General features: G+C 36.8%; 1 protein-coding gene and 1 pseudogene across 2 annotated transcripts in view; one reads left to right on the plus strand and one right to left on the minus strand.

Moving 5' to 3' along the window:
• Window positions 1-21063, minus strand: part of CDH20 (cadherin 20) — a 221863-nt gene that overhangs the window by 131677 nt on the left and 69123 nt on the right. The window lies entirely within an intron of this gene.
• On the plus strand, window positions 14095-20735 carry LOC134736650 (large ribosomal subunit protein eL30-like; annotated as a pseudogene).

Here is a 21063-nt window from a genome sequence, read left to right on the forward strand (position 1 = left end):
TCAAAACCACAGTGAGATACCATCTCACACCAGTTAGAATGGCCATCATTAAAAAATCAGGAAACAACAGGTGCTGGAGAGGATGTGGAGAAATAGGAACACTTTTACACTGTTGGTGGGACTGTAAACTAGTTCAACCATTGTGGAAGTCAGTGTGGCGATTCCTCAGGGATCTAGAACTAGAAATACCATTTGACCCAGCCATCCCATTACTGGGTATATACCCAAAGGACTATAAATCATGCTGCTATAAAGACACATGCACACGTATGTTTATTGCGGCACTATTCACAATAGCAAGGAGTTGGAACCAACCCAAATGTCCAACAACGATAGACTGGATTAAGAAAATGTGGCACATATACACCATGGAATACTATGCAGCCATAAAAAATGATGAGTTCGTGTCCTTTGTAGGGACATGGATGAAACTGGAAAACATCATTCTCAGTAAACTATCACAAGGACAAAAAACCAAACACCGCATGTTCTCACTCATAGGTGGGAATTGAACAATGAGAACTCATGGACACAGGAAGGGGAACATCACACTCCGCGGACTGTTGTGGGGTGGGGGGAGGGGGGAGGGACAGCATTAGGAGATACACCTAATGCTAAATGACGAGTTAGTGGGTGCAGGAAATCAACATGGCACGTGGATACATATGTAACAAACCTGCACATTGTGCACATGTACCCTAAAACCCTAAAGTATAATAAAAAAAAAAAAAAAAAAAAACCAACTGATAATGATAAAGTTGTATTTTTATTTAGTAGCTAAGTCATTCACCGACACACAAGACTTATCCTAAATTACAAAAATAACAATTGCACTCTCTGTGTAAAAGAGAATTCCCTTATAAACATAGTCAAAAGCAAAATATAATCATTGGAACTATTTTCTCCTACTCTTTCATAAAATTTATGTTAGATGAGTCATGGACAGTTTTATTTATGAATTATAGGCTTGTCCACACTTGGTAACTATTGTATAAAATGTGACCATTTATATAAGTATATATTTATAAATATATTTTATATATTTAAAACATTCAACAAAAGTATTTTTGTTCTTTTTATATTGTATACTGTGAATAATTTTTTATTAAATGTCATGTAATCAAAAGCTCACAGTATGATAATCTTTTTCAGAATCTTGGCTCCCATGCTGAGTAAAAATACTTCCCTGAACATAGAAATAGTTTGAGGTTTTTTAAAAAAATGTAATGTGCAGTTATAACTGTGGAGTTTTCTTCTGATAACAGCTTCTCCTAAAAACACAGAGCAAAGGTCAACAGAACTGCCTGGCTAACTAGAAAGTAATTAGAAAAATTCTCATTAATTTGACTATTTATTTCTTGACTTGTAGCAACATTATTTTTTCCAAGTAAAACACTAATTTCTAATTTAATTTAAATGATATCAAGACAGAAGACGACAATGTGGAAAGACAGAAAGAGAAATTGACAACCCATAAAGCAGCTTATAAAGGACTGTTTTCGTTTTGCCTGGAAACTGCCAGTTGCTTTCCCTGCAGCTGTATTCGATAAGCTCAGAAGAATATTCTTGAAAGAGAAATGAAATATATGTTTAATTATGTCTTTAAGCTTATGTAGGAAATCACTTTTCTGTCCCATGGAGCTAAAGAACCACTCATGTTAATTTAATAGTGAATTTCATGTATTTTTTAAAATATTACCATCCTCATTAAGGTCCATGAATGCATGGACTAGAAGCCATATTAATCCCAAATCAATATGCTTCTTTTGTTATTTTAGATATTAAGTACAGTAAGCATGGTAGTGTATAGATTTTTGAAAAGTTGCTTGAAAAATGAGCTCATTGTATGATATGAACGTTATTGAAAATGGAATTTGTGACTATTTAGATGAAAACTACTGAATTTTCCCCCCTCATTGACACTAATCAGACAAACAAAATTTTTCCAGTGGAATTGGAATTAATTCTATGTTATGTGCCCCTCTGGAGAAGAAAGACTCATGATCATCTATCTGTCTGTCTGTCTGTCTATCTGGTTTATTATTGATACATATTAGGTATATATTATTTTTGAGGTACATGTGATAATTTGATATATTCATATAATCAGGTCAGGTTAATTGGTATATATATCTACCACCCCAAATATTTATTCTTTTTTATGCTATAGACATTCAAAATATTATCTTCTGGCTGTTTTGAAATGTATAATTGATTTGTGTTAATTATAGTCACTCTACTGATCTATTGAACACCAGGCAATAGTTTATATTTGTGAGAGACCCACAAATCCAGGAATAGAGCTGTACACTTTATAATTATAAATGACATTATTAGATAGTGAAACATTTAAGCCCGATTGCCAGAGACTCAGAGATTTAGATCTGGGGCTTCTTTTTTGGAATATAAAGTAGGAGTTATGCCTCTGGTGATAACAATGAATTTGCAAAGATAATAAGAGAGAATATTATGAATTTGATTAAGTGAAATTTATCTTCATGGTCCATGGATTAGATTACACTAGTTTTTAATGTTCTGTGTTAGCTGCAATATTTTTGCTATCTCTTTGTTTTACTTCTCTGCTTCATTTATTTACAAAAAATTTCTCGAACATTATTTTAGACACCATTTCATTAATTTTACCACTCTGTTGATCAAGTAGTGTCAAGTTTAATCGTTAGCTATTTAAGTTTGGAAAGAGCAAGGTCATGACCCTCTCCCTTTGTTCTTTATAGTTGGCAAATTTTAGTATGTATTATTATTATTTTTTTGGAGACAGTATCGCTCTGTCACCCAGACTGGAGTGCAGTGGTGCAATCTCAGCTCCCTGCAACCTCTGCCTCTCAGGTTCAAGCAGTTCTCCTGCCTCACCCTCCCAAGTAGCTGGGATTACAGGCACGCCACCACGTGCAGCTAATTTCTGTATTTTTAGTAGAGACAGGGTTTTGCCACGTTGGCCAGGCTAGCCTCGAACTCCTGATCTCAGGCAATCCGCCTGCCTCAGCCTCCCAAAGTGCTGGGATTACAGGAGTGAGCCACCATGCCCAACCAGATTGTTTAATAGGAGTTTTTGCAGGACCAGCAAGGAATGTGGTGATGAGTAGGAGTCAGCCTGAGCATTGCAATTCCTTGCCAGAGTGCAAGCTGCAAGGGAGGCCTCATTCTGTCCTGTGTACCACTGCAGTTCCAGCCCCAGGCACAGCACCTCTCTCCTGGAAACCACTCGATAAATTTTTTGAAAGAATAAACCAATCAGGAAATGAAAACTAGTATCAATTCCTTTTCTAATGTTTAGGTTACAAATTTGGTAGACTGTGGGTACCACGCATAAAGTAGAGCTGAATTTCGGCAAGTCTATTGAACAATTTGCATATGATTTCTTTGCAGGGAAGAAAAGTGTGTTAGGTCACAGTATAGTTACTCCAGAGCCTGGCCACAGAGGTCACTCAAAAAATATTTGTTGTGAAAAAAAAAAAAAAAGCCTGTGAAGACAGGCTGAATGACATATTATTGTGCTCCTACTTAAATCATTTTCATTGACATGAATGAAGACATTCATAAATTAGGTTAGCAGCAGACTTACAGTTAACAAACAGCTCAATGGGCTGATGGAACAGGCAAAATTAAAAGGAATAATGCAAACGCTCAGTAGCCAGCTTTAAAAAGTATAAAAAATATAGGCTGAGAAAGATGTAATGTTTCAGTAGTTAATGTAAACAAGACTTGAGATGTAATTGATTGCAAACTCAATACAAATCAATAATATTGTGAGGTCACTACCAAAATATAAATGTGATATGGGGCTGCATTAATAACTGATTAATGTTGGGTCTGTGCTTCACAAAATCTTTGACCTTGTGTACATATTGCATGCCTGTGTATTTTGGTGGGGGGAGCGGGGGCAGAAAAGCTCATTTCTTTTGTTAGATTCTCAGTGAGAACAGTGACTCACAAAATATTAAGATCTACTACTCAAAACAAGGTAGGTAATAGTTCTATTTTGTACACAGGCCAGGTCAAAGTACACTTCTACCATTATAATCAGTTATTGGAAATACATTGTAAGAGAGACATTGATAAATTGAAGTATCTCTACGAGGCAAGCTGGGATAGTGAAAGGTCTGAAAATCATGACCTATAAAGTTGGGATTAAAGGAAGCAGAGAGTATTGAAGAAGAAAAGATTTTACAGAAATATTGCATATGACTTCAAAAAAGTACTTGTTTCAGATTGGGAAAAGATACAAATATTGACATATAAAGTATTGGTGAGAATGTGAGGAAATGGAGATTCCCATAATCTGCTAGTGGGTATAAAATTGCATGGTTGTATTGCAGAGTAATTTGGTATGATCAATACTTTAAAATGCACATTTGTTTATATGTAATTTTGAAAACTTTTATACACAAATGAATATACACAAAGGTACATACACAAAAACATTTACAAGGATGTTTAGCAATTTTATTAATTGCCCTAAACTGAAAATATCCACCTGTAATCCTAGCACTTTGAGACGCCAAGGCAGTAGGATTGCTTGAGGCCAAGAGTTTAAGACCAGCCTAGGCAATACAGCAAGACCCTGTCTCTACAAAAAAATTTAATAATTAGCCAGGCCGTGGGAGTGCACACCTGTAGTCTCAGGTTCTCGAGAGGCTGAGGCAGGAGGATCACTTGAGCTCAGGTGTTCCAGAGTACAGTAAGCTATGATTGCACCACTGTACTCCAATCTGGGTGACAGAGCAAGATCCTGTCTTAAAAAGAAGATACCCTAAGGGTGTATCATAATTATGTTATATACATGGCATAGCTATGGAATACCATGCAGTAGTTAAAATGAAAGAAGATATATGGGTTCTGATGTATAGAGATCATCAAGATTTATCAAATTCAAATAAAAGCATATTGCATATAATATATATGTATTATGATTTATGGAAAAAATCCATAAAACAAAATATTTCCCTATGTGCATAAAGAGATAAATATCTGGAATAATTCATAACAAGCTGACAATAATGGCTCACTCAGACTAAGGGTGAGTCAAAGGGCTCCTTATTTGTATAAATTGTATTTTTTGCATAAAAATGTATTCAGGTCTCTATAAGAACCAATAAGTGGAAGTTATAAATAAATAAAACTGAATGAATAGAATTTATATAGCCTTTATACCTGGAAAACTTGTTAAATTGCTTTATTATTGGTCCAGAGGAGAAATGGTAAATTGTATTAGAAAAAATTTATTTACATGCATATAAGGAAGCTTTTTTTTTTTTTTTTTTTTTTTTTTTGAGACAGAGTCTTGCTCTGTCGCCCAGGCTGGAGTGCAGTGGCGCGATCTTGGCTCACTGCAAACTCCGCTTCCCGGGTTCATGCCATTCTCCTGCCTCAGCCTCCCAAGTAGCTGGGACTGCAGGCGCTCGCCACCTTGCCTGGCTAATTTTTTGTATTTTTTGTAGAGACAGGGTTTCACCATGTTAGCCAGGATGGTCTCGATCTCCTGACCTCGTGATCCGCCCACCTCGTCCCCCCAAAGTGCTGGGATTACAGGCGTGAGCCACCATGCCCGGCCAGGTTTTTTTTAGGATTAGAAATGTTTTAAAATGGAATTGGTTGCCTATTATTGATTTTATTCTCATTGAAAAGGTTGAAACAGCTTAAATAATTAGGTTCCAAAGATGTTTTAAAAAGAATTGTTCTATTCAATGGGCAAGATTACTTCTAAAATGAATTTCAACTTTATAAGATTATATACTTTTTGTTGTTGCTTATGATATTCTTTATTGTCTTAATTTTAGTCATTTTTATTATGATTATTTCAAGTCAACTTGACGTATTTTTAAGAAAATCAGGGCAACTGTTTTAGATTTTTAATTTTTAGTTATTATGGATACATAACAGTTATACATATTCATGAGGTACATGTGATATATTTGTGTTCGGAATTGGTGGGTTCTTGGTCTCACTGACTTCAAGAATGAAGCCACGGACCCTCGCAGTGAGTGTTGCAGTTTTAAAGGTGGCGTGTCCGGAGTTTGTTCCTTCTGATGTTCGGATGTGTTCGGAGTTTCTTCCTTCTGGTGGGTTCATGGTCTCACTGGCTCAGGAGTGAAGCTGCAGACCTTCGGGGTGAGTGTTACAGCTCTTAAGGCGGCGCATCTGGAGTTGTTCATTCCTCCTGGTGGGCTCGTGGTCTTGCTGGCTTCAGGAGTGAAGCTGCAGACCTTCGCGGTGAGTGTTACAGCTCATAAAAGCAGTGTGGACCCAAAGAGTGAGCAGTAGCAAAATTTATTGCAAAGAGCGAAAGAACAAAGCTTCCAAAATGTGGGCAGCCTGCTTTCATTCTCTTATCTGGCCCCACCCACATCGTGCTGATTGGTAGAGCCCAGTGGTCTGTTTTGACAGGGTGCTGACTGGTGCCTTTACAATCCCTGAGCTAGACACAAAGGTTCTCCACGTGCCCACTAGATTAGCTAGATACAGAATGTGGACACAAAGGTTTTCCAAGTCCCCACCAGAGTAGCTAGATACAGAGTGTCCATTGGTGCATTCACAAACCCTGAGCTAGACACAGGGTGCTGATTGGTGTATTTACAATCCCTGAGCTAGACATAAAGGTTCTCTACCTCCCCACCAGACTCAGGAGCCCAGCTGGCTTCACCCAGCGGATCCCGCACCAGGGCTGCAGGTGGAGCTGCCTGCCAGTCCCGCGCCCTGCGCGCACACTCCTCAGCCCTTGGGTGGTCAATGGGACTGGGCGCCGTGGAGCAGGGAGCGGTGCTCATCGGGGAGGCTGGGGCCGCACAGGAGCCCACGGAGGCGGGCGGGGGGAGGCTCAGGCATGGGGGGCTGTAGGTCCCGAGCCCTGCCCCATGGGAAGGCAGCTAAGGCCTGGCGAGAAATCGAGCACAGCGCCGGTGGGCCGGCACTGCTGGGGGACCCAGCACACTCTCCACAGCCGCTGGCCCAGGTGCTAAGCCCATCATTACCCAGGCAGGCAGCGCTGGCCGGCCGCTCTGAGTGCGGGACCGCAGAGCCCACACCCACCAGGAGCTCGTGCTGGCCCGCAAGTGCCACGCGCAGCCTGGGTTTCCGCCCGTACCTCTCCCTCCACACCTCCCCTCGAGCTGAGGGAGCCGGCTCTGGCCTCGGCCAGCCCAGGAAGGGGCTCCCACAGTTCAGCGGTGGGCTGAAGGGCTCCTCAAGTGCCGCCAAAGTGGGAGCCCAGGCAGAGGAGGCGCCCACAGCGAGCAAGGGCTGTGAGGACTGCCAGCACGCTGTCACCTCTCATTTTGTTGCAAGCATATGCTGTGTGACTGCATATGTGTGTAACTGAGGTACCCATCACCTCAAGTATTTATCATTTATTTGTGTTAGGAACATTGCAATTCTACTCTTAGTTATTTTGAAAAATACAATAAAATTATTGTTGCCTATAGTCACACTATTTTGCTACCAAACAGTAGATTTTACTCCTTCTATCTAACTATTTTGTACCCATTAGCCAATCTGTTTCTATCTGCCCCCTCCACACTACCCTTCCCTGCCTCTGGTAACCATTATTCTACTCCCTATCTCCATGAATTCAATTTTTTTTTTTTTTTTTTTTTTTTAGCGCCCACATCTGAGTAAGAACATACAGTATTTTTCTTTTTGTGCCTGGCTTATTTCATTTAACACAGTGTCCTCCAGTTCCATCCATGTTGTTGCAAATTACAAGATTTCACTCTTTTTTATGACTGAATACTATTCTGTTGTATATATGTACGTAATTTCATTATCCATTCATTCATTGATGGACACTTAGGTCGATTCCTTATCTTGGCTATTGTGAACAGTGCTGCAATAAACAGTGAGATTATGATTCTGTGGTTGGATAATGTCTAAATACCCTTACAAGGATAAATTCCAAAATTCTAATTTAGAATTTTTTGATTTAGCACCAAAGTCTTTTATCACTCTTTATCCTCATTTTACCTCTATAATCTTATCTCCTTTCATGATTTCTTTGTGAAAGCCAGACTTTCCCCAAATGCGAGCTGCATACCACTGGTCATTTAGGAAGTGATTTTTACATGTTACACAAATATGACATTAAATAATACTAAATCACTAAATTATCAGATCACTAAAGGAAAATAGTTATTTTCTCTTTCAGTGCTTTTGATTGGAGTCAAAGAGAAGATTTTTAATATTTTTCTGGTACTTTATATTTTCCCTTTTAAACCTAATATGAGAAGATTTTGGACTTTGAACTTTAGTTATTAACAGTATATATCTATAGTTTAATAATAGTTTGTTTTACTTGTATGTGTTTGCAGTCATCTTCTGTTTTTGGTAGTTGTGGCATAAACTATTGTTTGCCACCCAATATCCATTATTTGCTTCTTCTTTCCTAAGGAATCCCATTATTGGTAGTGGCAATGTACCAGCTAAAAGGCTATAAGGCCTAGCCTTCCTTACACCTAGGTGTGGTCATGTGTCTTTGTCCCAGCCAGTGAGATAAGCAGAAATGCCATTGGTGACACCTGGTAAAAATGCTCACAGGACGCTGACTAATCTAGCACATGCACACTTTCTTCCCTAGGCCCATTTTTCCTTCTTGCTTGTCATATAGATGAGATGGCTGGAGCAACAACAGCTAAATTGGATAATGAGGCAATCTTGAGAATGACAGAGCAGGAAAGTAGAAGGATACTTGTCCCTAATGGCCATGATGCTGCCATTTCTAAGGTTGGACTGTCTCTCTCTGGACTACTTTTCTGTGAGAAATATATCTGTTAAAGCCATTGTCACTTTAGGTGGAGTATATAAAGGGACACAATCCTAACCGAAATGGCAAATGTTATTGGTTTTCCCATGTTAGTGATTAAAAATTTAGTTCTAAAATAAATCTATGTCATTGGTATGCCATTAAGGCCCATTGGATCTGATTTGCGTTTGAAATTTTTAAAAATGGTTTTAACTGTTTGTAAGGACTGATAGTTTATTATTTATTCAAAGCCTTCCAAAGAACAAAGAGAAAATTTACTATAAACAGAAAACAATTAAATCTTGCAGTTATTATATAAGCCAGTTAAACTCTTTTGAAAATCCAAGATACATAATGAGTTCTTATAGTGATCTTAATATTTTTTTTTTATATCTTGGAACATTGTGCTAGTACATCATCTTAGGAATTATTTCATCATTACTCATCAATTATTAACAATTAGGCTAAGCAGACTAAAATAATAAGACATAAGAATCATGGAATTCTCTAAATTTGAGGCTGAAGAATAATATATTAGTAATTCTTCAGCTTTCTAATTACATTGCCCAAAGTATTATATCATCTTTTAAGAATAGTATGAAGAGGAGATGGAAGACACCATCTTTGTGGTCTACTTTTAGCTTCCATTAAAAACAGTGAAGAATTTCAAAGTTTATATTTTCTGCCCAAAATGATAAAGGAAAGAGATAAATCTGGTTCAAAAATTTAAGATGAATCAACACATATATGCAAAGAGGTGGAGAGCAGCATTCTACTTTTGAGTGATGATGTTGAAATTAATCATACATGCAAAATTTGAGATTATGAGTTTTCAGAGGGTGATATTCTGCATGAATTTTCTCCAACTCAAGAAAAGATGAGTGAACAATACATTTCTAGGGGCACAAAAGAAAATATGGTATTTTCATTCAGTTTGTCATTCAATCAGGAAGGATTCAATCCAGTCCACCAATATTTTGTGATGGGACTCACACAAAAGTGTGTGACAGTGCTATTTCATCCTTTACAATGCCTGTGCTCCAGCATTTACTTGACCCAGTGAGGTTTGCTGTGTTTAACTTCTTATGAAATTTTAAATAAGTTTTTCATTATCTCTTTATTGTTCCATAAATTATTTGTAAATTGGACTCAGATGATAAATGACGATGATTTTTTCTGGTATGTTGGGGGTTAATTGAAAATAGGGAGCTAAGTAGATGATAAATATATAGTTAATGATAGTACGAGTGAATAAAAATGCTAGAATATAGCAAAAAGTCACAAAAGAGGTTACATATATAGTTCGGGAAACATACCACATCAAAACCTTTTCTCATTATTTTAACTTTGACTTGCAAATGATGTCATTGTATACATATTGATATTTTTCCTGCATTTAGAATTTCTTACTGTAGGGAGTTATTGTTTAACGGATATGGAGTTTCAGTTTGGAAATATAAAGTTCTGGAGATGGATGGTGGTGATGTTTGCCCAACAATAAAAATGTACTTAATGCCACAAAATTGTACACTTGAAAATAGTTAAAATAGTAAATTTTATATTATTTATATTCTATCCAATTATATTTAAAATTCTTAATTATTTTAATAAACAAAAAATTCTCGCCTCTTCTCTGACAATCATGTACATTAATCAAATTAAAACAAATTGATTTCTATAAAATGCTTTCATTGAAGATTCGTCCCATTCATGCCTTTATTTTAGGTGTCCTCCACATTTTTAGACAGAATTGCTATACTATATGGGTATTATACTATACAGATAGGCTCATGTAAGAAAGCAAATGCTTGCATAGAGAATCTCAAGTCACGCATTTTGACACTTGTATACAATGCAGGCTATATTAATTTGAGCACACTATATTATACTGTTTTCAATTAATATCTATAAAAAAATCTAATTAAACTAGAAAATGATTAAGTGCCCTAATTCCTTTAGTTCTTTTGGAGCTACTGTCTTGCACAATGTGAGGGTCATAGGAGACAAATACATTCACATGGCTGAGATGAATTAGTTTTGCTGAGTAGCTTCCCTTGTGCTTCTCTTGTTTCTGAATCAAGCTGCATGTAACAAGACTCTGAGATCTTATAATTGAATATTCAGTATCCAAGACCCCTTAGAGCCCGCACTTTGCATCTGTTCCTTACTTGTCTGGCTTCCCACTGGTTTTATTTCATCTCTTGCTATCTATAGTACCAACCACATCGACACTTGGTAATTATTTTTTAGTTTCTAAAATACAATGGAGGGACCATGCAGTCTACAAGAAGACTCATTCATAAGAATTCAAATAAAAGACAATTTTGATTAAGACCAGAAAGCATGAAAACAACAGAGCAGAGTGAGAAATAAAATTACGTCTACATCAAAATTACGTTTCTCTTGACCTACTGAGGTGTATTATGAACAGGTTTCCTGACAAACTAATTTTCTTATGCATACTGCATTATACTAAGATGTATGGAATTTGCATAATAAACTGTGACACAGGAAGAGTGTTTCGTATGTTCCCTTTGAAAATTTTTCTCAATTTGTATGCTTCATGTTACCGTCACATTTTTTAAGTAGACTCTAGTTTTTCCTAGGAAATTGAAATGCTTTAGTACTCCATTCATTGCAGGGATTTTCCTGCAATTTTTTAAAACATTTCCACCAATAGGTTCCTTTCAGAACACCTACAGAGGATATAAAAAATATATTGTAGTTCATTGTATTGATGTCAACAGAACTATGTGTTTTCATCCTGGTGTGATGTCTGAACAATGCAGTGCATCTTTCACTGTGCCAACTCACTGGAATAAAAGACCCATTCAGAAAGAACACTTGGATGGTCACAGTTTTTAGGAGTTTTTATGCATGGCCACACAAGTTTATAACTTTAAACTTTTCTTGCAGTGCATTATATTTTCTTCCCATTGCTGCTGAGCTTTCATATTGAAAGCGAGTATTTTTCTATATAGCAGCTGAAACATCTATTGATTCTTTGGTTAAAAAAAATAAAAAATAAATATACTTTCTAGAATGATTGCATTCCAAGGCTAGGGTTAGCACATTTCATTCATGCTATTTTCTAAAACCCCTAGTGTGAAGACTGACAGCAGAATGTGGATTTCGTAAATCTCACCATGTGATTTCCGAAACCCCAAAATAAGAGATTAACAGATGCTGATGTGGATGGTACAGTGGATGCTTTGAAGACGAAATTAAAACATTTTGTATTTGCATGTGTAAAATAAACATAAAGCATTTCATTTTAGGTAGTTGGGGTTTGCAGAGAAAGATAAAATAAGTACTCTGCTGTAGTTCAGGGATTCGTCTCCCTCTCCTGACTTCATTTTTTGTTGTTGTTAAGCTTTCACTTTCTTAATTACAAAAGTTAATTGTGACTATTGAAGAAATTGGAAAATACAAACATAAAGTATAAATTAAACTACCTTGTAACCTCTTTCCTACCCGACCCAGAGATATCCATTGTTCACATACTTGTGTGTATCCTTCCTTGAAGTATGTATGTTGCAAATATGGGTCCTACCCAACATATGATATCATGGCCTCATTCTAATTGGTATACCATGAATCTTTTCCTATTTAAGTAAATATCCAAAAGCATCATTTTAAATGGCTGTATTTTATTATAGATGAACTATTTAAAGCAATAGCTTGATTATAACACTTGGGCTATTTTTATCTTTTAATTGCTATTTAAAATCTTTTTTGATTCCACATCCCCTTTCAGCTGAATCACTGTCTTTGCTCCACCCATACTTCTCCAGCAGATAGGCTGTTGGACTATTCCTTTTTGTCTGTTTTTCTATTTATTATAAACAAATCTGTTATAATCTTTTTTTGACATGTATCTGTGTACATGTTGAGTATTTAATATAGCTTCCTAGAAGAGTTACAAGATGTGTGGCTTTTTAATTTTGATAAATATTTCCAAATTGTTGTTAAAAGGTTGTACCAATTTACACCCTCAACAGCAGTGTGAATTTCCATTTTTCTGCACTTTCTTTAACATAACAAAATTCTGCCAACCTTATAAGCAGAATATGTTGCTTAATTTATATTGCCATAATAATTTTTAAAAGTGGTAATCTTTTCAATGTTTATGTCCATTTGTATTTCCATTTCAGTGAATTTTCTCTTTGAATTATGTATATATTTTTCTATTAAATTATATCTTTTTAACTGATTTATGGAAACTTTTAACTCTTTGTTTTCTATGTCTAGCAGTGTGTTCTTTCAATCCATCACGTATCTTTTAATTTTACTTATAGTGCTTTTTTTTTTTTGCCATAAATGTGTTTTCTTCATTTTTTCACTTTTTAAAATTATTTTAAAAATGTTTTATTTCCATAGGTTTTTGGGGAAGAGGTGGTATTTGGTTACATGAGTAAATTCTTTAGTGGTAATTCATGAGATTTTGGTGCACCCATCACCCGAGCAGTACACACTGACCCCAATTTGTAGTCTTTTTTTCCTTACCCTTTCCCACAACTTCCCTCTCCAACCAAGTCCCAAAATCCATTGTATCATTCTTATGCTTTTGCATTGTCATAGCTTAGTTCCCACATATGATACTTGGTTTTCCATTCCTGAATTACTTCCCGTGGAATAACAGTCTCCAATCCCATCCAGGTTGCTGCAAATGCCATTAACTCATTCCTTTTTATGGCTGAGTAGTGTTCCATAGAGTGTGTGTGTATATATATAATATATATAATATATATATATAATCTCATATACCCCTATATAAATATATATATAAATAGTCCGTGTTATAATCAAGCTATTGCTTTAAATAGTTCATATATATGAGATATATATGAGATATATATATGAGATATATATGAGATATATATATGAGATATATATATGAGATATATATACATATATCTATATGAGATATATATACACATATATATGAGATATATACATATATATGAGATATATATATACATATATACATATATATATATACTGAGCTCTTCTTGATACTGTCATTAAGTTTTGCTATTATTTTTTAATATTTTCTATTCAGTTTAATGTGCTCATGTTAGGAGACCTGTGTGTTTTAGAAATGGCTCATGCTTGAACTAAGGAGAACACAGTGGTTGACCCAGGACAGGACAATTCTGAAACCAAAAACTAAGGAGCTCCCTGCCTCTAGGAAACATAGTAGGACAACAGTAGTGTCAAAAGGCAAAATTACAACAAATTTACTTTCATTATCAGAATTGACTTTTATTTACAATTTAAAAATCATAAGATTCTAGCACCTGGTTCTCAGAACCAGAAAAGGTTCAAAGAATTCCCTAGCTGCAATGTGGTAAGACATCTATGGACAGAAAATGGAAGTCACAGGGACAGTGACTTCCCTGTCACTGTCATAGGCAACAGGTTGGTGTTTTACCTAATTCAAATCAGCTGGCTGACTGTGATTGGCTGGAGCTCAGCTACTGTGATCTGTGATTGACTGAGACCAGCTATTAATATTAGTTACTTGAGTAACAAGTAATCCTAAGTTAGGGTTTAGTTAATGTACTATGTTATGTTGCAGCCTCAGTACTTAAGGACTCAGGACAAGGGCATCCTCAGGCGCAATTTTAATTTCGTTTAACAGTTGCCAACCTTTATTAAGCTTTGTCTTAAAAGCTTTATATTCTCTGGCTTATGAGATCCTCTCACTACTGTGTGGAGGCGTTATGTCCATCCCCACTTTCTAAAGAAAAACTGGGGCTCAAGGAGATACACAACTTGCCTAAGGTCACAGAGCTGGCAAGTGGCCGGGCCACTTTGTGAATCCAAGCGGTGTGACTTCTGAGTCCAAATGTCCCCATCGAAGGGTCTGCTGAGATGTGCCATCCTTTCCCCAGGACTGCCACAGGACCATGCTGAAGGAGCCTGTCCCAGGCTCAGGACAGCAAAGACAGAAACAGGTGCCTGTCCCCTTGAAAGTCAGGGTCTTAAAATCTCTGGAAAAGTGGAGATGAGGATGCGGGGTGGGGGCACAGAAGCACTGTGGGGACCTCCCTTCTCCACAGTGAGAACTGTCTGGAAGACTTGCATGGTTTATGGTGGCAAAATCATGTATTAATGAAAACATTTCTAAGCAACCAGTTCAAAAATGCTCAGAATGGGTTGGAGGCATAGCATAGACTTCTTTTCAAAAGTAAAGACATTTTCAGTTTCTGTAAAAAGTAATCCTTCCCTGGAAGGGGTAAGTTGTAATTATTTATTCTTTTAAAAATATAGAGTCAGATGCTACTGCTTTTTCTGATTAAGTTTGTGCGTACTTTTAAGTTGTAGTGTGGCAGATGAGGAGCTGATGGTAGAATTAAAAAGGTCTGGTCTGTCATTTTTTTTTGTATTAGTATTATCTTTTATCCATACTTGTCAATTCTGTGAAGCTAGTTTAGTTAAAATTAGACAATCTGTAAGTCCACATAGTGCAATTTGACTTTTTGAGTAAAAAAATAGGTGGTGGGTTTGTTTTTTTCTTTTGGCTTCCACAGTTGGCTAAATTAAGAGGACCAAATGGTTTAGCCAGGGTTCTGATTAACAACTTGTTGCTGACTAGTTTGCCATCTAAAGTAATGGGGTGAGAGGAGGAAAAGAAAAATCAATCTAAAAACTAAACTGGTAAGAGACAAGTCTTAGACTAGTTTACTTAATGGTTGTACCTTGTACACAGGTCTAAAATGGGATTTGAAGTGTCTGTGGCCACCTCTATGAAGAATAATGTTAAAATCATGTATCGTTCATTATAACATTGATCAATGTTCACTGCTCTCTCAGAGAGAGCTGGATTTGTGGTATAACATTGTAGAGGAGAGGTTGAAACCAGAGATCATCCAGCCTAAAACCTTATGTCTCTCTTAGTTCCTTCTCTTTGAAAAAATGGCACATCCCAACAGTTACTTATGCAAAGTTCTAGAAACTACCTTTGTCCTTCAATTCTCACACTCAGTAGATACACCAGTACTGTCAGTTCTGAACCCAAAATGAATCTTGATTCTTAATTTTCTCCATAATTGCTGCCACCATCTTCCAACTCTTACTTCTTACAATTTTTTTTCATTAGCCTCCTATCTGGCCTCCCCACTTCTATTTTCCCCCTTAATAATTTATTAACTCACTATGCTAAATGGTATTTTAACATGTTTTTAAAGCTCTTTCGCTTTTAAATTTATTTTGAAATGATTTTAAATTTATAAAAAAGTTACGAAAATAGTGCAGAGAGTTCTCATGTATTCTTCATCCAGCTTCTCCTAATTTTAATGTCTTTCATATATAACCAATTTTGGAAAGCAGGAAATTAACATTGATGTAATACTATTAACTAAGCTACAGGCCTTATTCAATTTTCACCAGTTTTTCCACTAATGTTTCTGGTCCAGGATACAATCCAGTGACCCACATTACATTTGCTTGTCATATCTCTTTAGTGTCCTTCAATTTGTGACAGATCTTTAATCTTCCTTTTATAACATTGACCTTTGTTAAAAGTACTGGTCAGTTCACTGATAGAATATTCCCCAATTTAGGTTCATCTGTTGTTTTCTATGACTGGATTGGGTTATGCATTTTTAACAAGAATTATCACAAAAGTGACGTTGTGTCCTTCTCAGTACATTCTATCGGAGGCTAAATGCCTTGTTAAAGATAGAAATTTGATCATGTTACAAACCTTCAGTGAGTTTCCATTTCTCTGAAGGTAAAAGGCAGACTCTTCTAAGATCCTGCATAATTTGGTCCCTGTTACTTTAATTCATGCCTTTTGTAAGGGCCAATACAATTTAAAATTAAGAGGCTTAATTCTTGTTGAAAATAGAAGGAAGGACTTCCCCCACCCCACCCTCTTATTCTTAGAGCATTTACTTAGAAAACTTGTAATTGTTAACTTCTTTCTCTGTCTTTGTGAAATATATGTAAATCTTTTTGAAAGCTAAATAAGCTTCTGGCCAGTTTTAGACCCAGGAATGTCTTTCTTAAGGCCCTGGGAGCCATCTTTTTCAAATGGAATCAAGGAAGATAGTGCCCCTATTTCTCCATTTCTGTGGGAGGGCAGGTGCCTCGCTCCAAGTTGCAAAACTATCTCTTATCATAAAGAGAAGTTTATCGTTCTGTTGAACAAAGCCAATAGTTAACACAGATGGTCACCTCAACTACCAAGTAAATTTAGGAAGAGCTATGTGTGACAAATGGTGTTGCCAAGTCCTCTTACTTGAGGACTAGTTATTGTTTATCTTGATGACAAGTATGTACCACATGGTAAGAGGATGAGATGTCTTTTGAATTTTGGAATCTCTTAATGGATTACCTGTGATAGTTATCATATTCTTATTCAATGCTTTTTCAATAATAAGATTACTTTCTCTTCTAGTCTGTAGAGAGGTTTTCTGTGTTGGGAGGAGATTTTGTTTTTAATGATGTTTCCCCAACACTCTTTCCCGCTGACTTACTATGGCTTTATTTCATGTTTCATAAAGTGCAAAACTGTTGCTTGCTCTATAATCCTCTGCCTGAATTCCTCCACTTTCCTCCACCTCTTCGTTTAAGTAGCTCCTTTCAATCTCCAGGACTAAGTTCAGATATAATCTCCCTAAAGACACCTTTCTCAACCACCCTGTCTAAGGAAGCCACCCCTTCCAGGGATTCTATCACATTATCCTGTTTCTATCTTGCAGAGTATTTAATACAACCTGTAATTATTGTACTTATTAATTTGTTGATTTATTTATAGTGTTCTGTCCTCCACTACAATGCAAGCTGTAGCAGGAAGAGACTCCCCTCCAATCTGTCCATTCTCGCCCCATCTGTCTTGTTTATGGCCGAAGCTTTCATACATAGAACAGTGCCTGGCACATAATAGGTGCTTGATGCATATTTGTAGAATGAACAAATGAGTGAGATGAGACTGATAAGCAGGTTAGGGTAGTTAAATAATGAAGAGATACATTTTATCCTATTCCTTATCAACTTGTGGAAGTCTCAACAAACAAGTTTTTAGCAATCTCTGTATTTAACGAACATGTAAAATAATTATATTGAGGAAATAATACATGAAAAATTCACCTTCATACTTGAACAAAAATGGGCCCAAATGCTTGTTTTGAAAAGGAAAATCTGTGATTTTTTTTTAAACCCACTCAAATATTTTAGGAAAGCTTTCATGTTAATTCTGGATACAGCTGGGGCCATTTGAATTGTAGCATTGACTAATTGGCCAGTGTGAACATCAATTAGTCCTGAATAAAGAGCAGGAGATGAATGCCAAGAAGGAGGAAGTGGAGACTCAGATTGTTCAGCAAATCTACTAGGAATCTGCACATCCTAACAGACAAAGAAGGGACCTTCTGCAAGATCCTTGAGACAGTGGGAGGCTTGAAGTTATGCTGATATTTGAAGGAAGGCTTAATGCAGTGTTTCTCAACCTTAAGCATGTAGCACAGTCGTCTGGAAGGCTTGTTAACACAGGCTGCTGGGCCTCATCCTAGAAGTTTCTGATTCTGTAGGCCTTGGGACCCAAGAATTTGCATTTTAACAAGTTCCCAAATGATACTGCTGACACTGATCCAGGCTCCACACTTTGAGAACCACTGCTTTAAAGCACTGATTGACTAGAAGAACCTGATGTAATTTGTTTATAATAGTTTTTTAAAATTTATTTTATTTAATTATTTAGAGATAGGTTCTTGCTCTGTCGCCCAGCCTGGAGTGCAGTGGTGTGATCATAACTCACTGCAGTCTCAAACTCCTGGGCTGAAGCAATCCTCCTGCCTCAGCCCCCTGGAGTAGCTTGGCCTACCACAGCTAATTTTTAGGGTTTTATTTTTATTTTTTAAAGATGGGGGTCTTGGTATATTGCCCAGGCTGGTCTCAGACTCCTGGCCTCAAGCCATCTTTCACTTTGGCTTTGCAAAGTGCTGGGATCAAAGGCATGAGCCACCAAACCCAACCCTGTAACAGTCTTTTAAGAGTTGACAATGGCTTTTCTCGCTCCCAGGCCATCTTAGCAGCAGTTCTTGGTTGCGGGCCATACCGCACCTAAGGCAGAAAGATGGTGGCTGCAAAGAAGACAAAAAAGTCGCTGGAGTTGATCAATTCTAGGTTCTAACTTGTTATAAAAAGTGAAAAGCACGTGCTGGGGTACAAGCAGACTCTGAAGATGATCAGACAAGGCAAAGTGAAATTGGTCATTCTAACAACTGTCCAACTTTGAAGAAATCAGAAATAGAGTACTATGCAATGTTGGTCAAAACTGGTGTCCATCACTACAGTGGCAATAATATTGAACTGGGCCCAGCATGAGGAAAATACTACAGAGTATGCACACTGGCTGTCATTGATCCAGGTGATTCTGACACCATTAGAAGCATGCCAGAACAGATTGGTGAAAAATAAACCATGCGAAATTTCCCTTTAATAAAATTTGCCAGAGCTTGTTTAAAAAAAAAAAAAGAGTTGACAATTTTTTTTTTTAATTAAACAAATGTTCCATTTTTTTAACTGCCAAGGAAAAGGGTCTCTTTTTTCATGCTTCATTTTTAAAGGTCCCATCTCTGTATCTCAGTTCTCATTTATTGAGAATGTACTAGTTATACACATTATTTAATATTTAAAATTGCTGGGTAAATCCTTATTTTACCCATGGATTATTATTGTATCTTGGGTGACAGAACCAAGATTTCATATAGCATTTTCAATATCTTGCCTCATATCACGATGTAGAATTTCATTGCTCCCTACAGATCCACTCTGGATTTCTATATGTGGGAGTCTTTAATATGATATTGAAGAAATCAGCTGAAAACTTTCCCTAGGGGTTTTCCTCCTTAACCAGACCTTATTATATTTTGGTGGGTTAGTGGCCTTTATTCTCAAAACAAATAATTGAAATTCAGGATTCAAAGACAAAATACACCTATCTGTTTTTAAGTAATAAACCATATTGGCACATTCTCTGATTAGATGTATTACTCCTCACTCTGGAATCATAGAAATTTCTGTTAGTAGTTTCTTTATTTTTTAAATTGAATTGTATTATAAGTTCCAGGATACACGTGCAGGACGTGCAGTTTTGTTACATAGGTTAAGGTGTGCCATGGTGGTTTGCTGCACCTATCAACCCATCATAGGTATTAAGCGTCGCATACATTGGCTATTTATCCTGATGCTCTCCTTGCCCCCCACCACTCTGACAGTGTGTTCTTCCCCTCCCTGTGTCCATGTGTTCTCATTCTTCAGCTCCTACTTATAAGTGAGAACATGTGTTGTTTGGTTTTCTCTTCCCGCGTTAGTCTGCAGAGAATAATGGCTTCCAGCTCCATCCATGTCCCTGCAAAGGACATGATCTCATCCCTTTTTATGGCTGCATAGTATTCCATGGTGTATATGTACATTTTCTTTATCCAGTCTGTCATTAATGTGCTATGGTGAATAGTGCTGCAGTGAATATATGTGTGTATGTATCTTCGTAATAGAATGATTTATATTCCTTTGGATATATACCCAGTAATGGGATTGCTGGGTCAAATGTTATTTCTTTACCCATGAATTATCTAAGTTTCTGGGTAGTGTGATTATTGCCCAGTGGTTCACTTCTGACCAGTGATATAGCTGGTGCTTCCACAGGGCTCTCTGACTCCAGGATTGGGCCTCTTTTTGCTACAATGCTTCTCAGCCTGAGATAAAACTAATTTTAAGACTAATTGGTAACACCTTGAGGTATTATATGACTGAAGTAGAAATTACTTATCAGCCTGATCTAACATAGAAGGCTGGTTAAGACAAAAGTCCTAATGTGAAGTGCTACATCTAGGTGTTTTGTTACCCGAGAAACATGGTAGCTTTGTTTCCCAAGAAGTATTTTAAAGATTACTCTAGCAAAACACTCATTTTCTACATGAGTTTGAGTAATTTGTCTAAGTGGTAAAACCAAACTGACCTTTTTTGCTTAATTGCCTACATGATTCAATGAATTCTCTATTGAGAGACAGTAAGACCAAACACGTTCTCCTCAACATCCCAGAAATGCATGGATCACCTTGGAAATCTCTGAAAAACCAATAAAAAGAAGCAAGTGACTGAGTTCATAATTGTTTCCCTTTCTCTAAGCCAAAATTGATGGCCAGGAGGAAGGCATTGAAAGCCAGTACATACTGACAGTATTTATAAGATCTTGATATTTTAGACTTGTATTGCACCATTCATCCTGGGATCATAAAAATGGTTGTTAAAATTTATACCATATTAGTCTGATTAACCCTGAGAAGGGTAAAAATAAA

This window comes from Symphalangus syndactylus, chromosome 1, assembly GCF_028878055.3.
Source record: "Symphalangus syndactylus isolate Jambi chromosome 1, NHGRI_mSymSyn1-v2.1_pri, whole genome shotgun sequence".
NCBI lineage: Eukaryota > Metazoa > Chordata > Mammalia > Primates > Hylobatidae > Symphalangus > Symphalangus syndactylus.